Source organism: Solanum pennellii, chromosome 2 (assembly GCF_001406875.1).
Source record: "Solanum pennellii chromosome 2, SPENNV200".
In the NCBI taxonomy this organism is placed as follows: domain Eukaryota; kingdom Viridiplantae; phylum Streptophyta; class Magnoliopsida; order Solanales; family Solanaceae; genus Solanum; species Solanum pennellii.
The window spans coordinates 34,690,520-34,695,305 of NC_028638.1; positions in this window are offsets into that span (position 1 = coordinate 34,690,520).

The window sequence follows — 4,786 nt, forward strand, 5'->3', positions numbered from 1 at the left end:
CTGTTTCAAGCCATATAGGGATTTTAGTAAGTTTACATACTTTGCTTTCTTGGTCTGCTTCAACAAAACACACGGGTTGGTCCATATAAATTTCTTCATTTAGGTCTCCATTTAGAAAAGCAGTTTTTACATCCATTTGATGAATTTGCAAATCAAAAATTGCAGCCATAGCAATTAAAAGTCCAATGGATGTAATTCTTGTTACCGGAGAAAAAGTATCAAAAAATTCTAGGCCTTCTAGTTGTTTAAAACCTTTTGCAACTAGCCTAGCCTTGTATTTATCAATAGAACCATCCGGTTTCAACTTTTTTTCTTAAGACCCATTTGCAACCAATTGTTTTACAACCCGGTTGTAAATCAACTAACTTCCAAGTTTTATTAGAAATTAGAGATTCCATTTCATCATTTATAGCCTCTTTCCAAAAAAATAGAATCATTTGAAGATAATGCTTCTTTCAAAGTTAGAGGGTCATTTTCAACATTAAACACATAAAAGTCATGACTAAAATCTTTTTCTACTCTAGCTCTTTTACTTCTTCTTAACTCAAAATCACCAACTTCTTTATTTTTCAAAGTTGAAGTAGAAGAACTAGGTAGTGACAAAATATTTTGTTCAATCCTTTGACCCCCACTATTTTTAGCATCAAAACGAAATTTATTTTCATGAAAAATAGCATCACCAGATTTTATTACAATATTATCTTCAAGATTAAAAAATCTATAGGCTGTACTATTTGAAGCATAACCAAGAAAAGCACAAGTAGTAACTTTCTTACCCAAATTTGTAATCTTGGGATCCATTAGCCTCACAAAGGCTGGACAACCCCAAACTCTTAGATATCCCAAACTTGGCTTGTAACCTTTTCACAATTCAAAAGGTGTCAATTTAGACTTTTTATGAGGCACACGATTCAACACATAGCAAGCAGTTAAGATAGTTTCACCCCAAAAATTTAAAGGTGCATGTGACTCAATAAGCATGGCATTAATCAATTCAACCAAAGTTCTATTTTTTCTTTTTGCTACTCCATTAGACGAAGGAGAGTAAGGAGGAGTAGTTTCATGAATTACTCCCAATGACATAACAAAAGAATTAAACTCATTTGATTCATATTCACGGCCTCTATCACTTCAAAAAAAATTTAACCTTTGGGATTAATCCTAAACTACTCATGATTCTAACATAACGATCATTAATATGACACAAACGAGAATGCCAAAAATTAGTTGAAGAAAGCATATAAACAGAAATAGAAATTTTATTCATTTCAACATTCAACTTAAATATCCCATCACATGCATACCCCTTCCCCACAAAAATACCTTTCTTCACTATTACATATTGATCAGATTCAATAATCTGTTTAAAGACTGTTTTATTAAGAAGAAAACTAGACATCAATTTTTTTCTCATAGAAGGAGTATAAAGTACATCTTTCAATGTTAATATCCTTACAGAAGTAAAACACAATTCAACATCTCCCTTTCCAAGCACTTGAGTAGTGTGAACATCACCAAGCATGATGATTTTGGGCTCCTCAAAATGAGTACATTTTTTAAATCAGTCTTTGTCATAACAGACATAACGGTTTGCACCAGAATCAACCCCCCATCCATCAACATTCTCAACCATGTTTATATCGGTAATCACCGCCACAAAAGGTTCTTCGGTAACGTTTGGCTGAGGGTTAGGACCACATTTCTGAAATCTGCAAAATCGAGCAATATGCCCACTCTTGTCACAAACAAAGCGTGGTCCCTTTTCTTGAACTTGGTGATTTTGTGCTTGGTGATTTTCACCATTATTTTTCTTGGGAGGTCTACCATTATTTTTCTTGAATTTTTTCTTCTTAGTCTTTAAAGAAGTATTTTTGTGAGTTTCATGAGTAGCATTATTCGAAGTAATTAAATTTATCTTCGATGTAATGTTGTTCTCTTCTGTTTGTAAAAGTGCATCTTGGCCCCTTGCTTCTTCTTCCATGCGGATTTTCATTATCAAGGTTTCAAGAGAGGTTTCCTTTTGTTTGTGACGCATAGTTTTTTGAAATTCCTTCCAAGAAGGTGGAAGTTTATCCACTATGCCACAAACAATAAGGTTATCTCAAATTTTAACCTCTTCGGACCTAAGCTCTCCAACAATCATGATGAAGTCTTGAGCTTGATCTACCACTGATTTGTTGTCCACCATTTGGAAACAAAAAAATCTACTAGTTGCATATTTTCTCGCTCCAGCCTCTTCGGTATCATACTTACTCTGCAATGCCTTCCAAATTTTCTTTGCACTAGAGTGAGTTCTATCATAATAATAATAAAAATTATCAGATGGACAATTAAGAAGATAATACCTACACTTATAGGAATCACCATCGTACTTTTCCACTTTCTCTAGATGAGAAATAGTTTCATCATCATTCATAGTGGTGATGTCTTCTTTATTTGGATTCTTCTCGGTTAATACATAAGAAACATTGAGAAGACTTAAGTAGAAAAGTACTTTACCCTTCCATCTCTTGAAATGGTTACCATTGAACCGAAATGGCTTGTTAAGATCTCCCATCTTGACATCCGCGATTTTTTCAATTCTAGCCATCTTGAATCTCCTTAAAATTGTTAGTGAAAAACTTACTAGATAACAAAAAATAAAAGATTACAATTGAAAATAAAAAATGAAGAAAATAAATCTCTTCAAGGCTGAGGCGCGGATATCTCGCTATCTTTAAGAAGATTCAAGTCCACTGCAGCAAATGTTTTCACCGGTCCAGCAGTAGTCCTCTTTGACTTGTCCCCTCCAGGATACAACAATCTTCACAAAGTATAATTCAACAACTCTGGACAAGAGTTGAGTCCAAAGCTCCACAACAAAGAACACATCCCTTCAACTAATAAGAACTTTCTTTTAGACTAACTCTTTCACTCTTTGTTTTCTCTTGTGTTTTGTGTGTCCCAATCCAAAAAAAGACCACCACTATTTATACTACAAGATATCTTCCTAGCAATGAATAGGATGATAATGGAGGTAGTAAATAGTGAAAATAATGGCCTTAGGAGTTTCATAGGTTACATAGGTTACAAAGGAGTTACATAGGTTACAAAGAGTAATGGAGGAATTAAGAATGAAATAAAGTGATGGATAACCAATGCTAATGGATGATGTAGAAGTTATCCATTCCAATGTTTAATAGAATGTTTTCATCTCACAATGAATTCAGCCAATAAAGCCAAAAGTAATGGCATTACATGGCTACCAAGTCAAAGATGAATAGCATGATTAAATTGGTAGTTTAAAACACAAATGCCTACCAGTGGTCATTCTTATAACTCAAAAATAAAGTAATTTAATATGTTAAATATTAATATTAAAATGTTAATAACCTAACAGTATGTGTTGACTTTAATTATGAGCGAATTGGTATGCGAACATTCTTGAATCAGGTCATAGGGATTTGTCAGAAATTTAAAACGTACGAATTTATATAATAATTTTAAGTTAATCTATAATAATAATAAAAAAAAATAATTAAATTTACCATTAAATATTTATAAGTATTTAATAAATAGGGCTTTGCCGACTGAGTGATTAATAAAGCTAGAAATTCTCGATCCCTTGTAATGAGAGCCTATTTGTAAGATCACATATTAATTTGCTCTTTTAATAAGTATGTACATATACTTATTCAAGAGAAATTTAAATTAATTGAGTTAGTAATTCCAGTGATAGATAAAGAAAAAAATTGAAATAGATATATTTTATTTTTTTATATTTCATTTGAGAGGTTTAATATTGACATAAAAGTCTAATTTGAAAAATTTACAGCAATTACATATAATTTAATAATATCTTATAAAAAGCATAGAAGGATACTTGGTACCACTGGTACACACCGAGGGGCGGAGCCAGCCTTATGTCAGAATTTCCTTCGACGGAAAATTTTAATATTTATACATAATTAAAATTATTTTTTATCTATACATAATAAATATTGAATCTCCTTCAATTAATTTGTATATTTTTAAAAAATATTAAACCCCCTTATTAAACATTTTAGCTCCGCCACTGAACATACTACCCCTACATGAGTAGAGTTTAATCCCAGCTAGAATGGCTTAAACTCATATTTTAACAAAGTAAACTTCCAAAACTTAGAGTTCATATGTAATCTATACATATTTATTTATATTTGCATTATTGTTCAAGTCATTAGTGATCAATTAAATACGATATTAGTTATCTGTTAATTGGTATAGAAAATTAACGGAGGTCTATATTAAGATAATATTAATGCTTTCATAATTTTCAAACTCTAAATTCGCCTTTAATTATAGTCCAACTAATATGAATTTATATTGCATATATAGAACTGTAATGACCCGAAAGGTCATTCTTATTAAATTTTGATTATTCTTTTAACTTGAGTTAATTAATTAATGAGTAATTGTAGATAATTGACTTAATTGATAATTAATGGGCTAAAGTGATAATTTATTTAACACCTTATAATATTTGATCCATATTTATCAAAAATAAAATACTAGGGTTTGTCACATATAATACATAATTATTTTAATCAGATAAAATAAAGAAAAAGAGAGAAGGGAACAGAAACTCAGCATCGGAGATATGGGAGCCGACTCGATCAAATTGCAGGTAGTTGAAGCAACTTTTAATTGCTAAGCTACAAAAGGTGCAAATAATATTATATTAACTTAAATATTTCGGAAATTGAAGTTATCTTTAAAAAAAAATAATTGCAGTAAGGTAGCGTTCTTTTTGTCCTTTAAATTCATT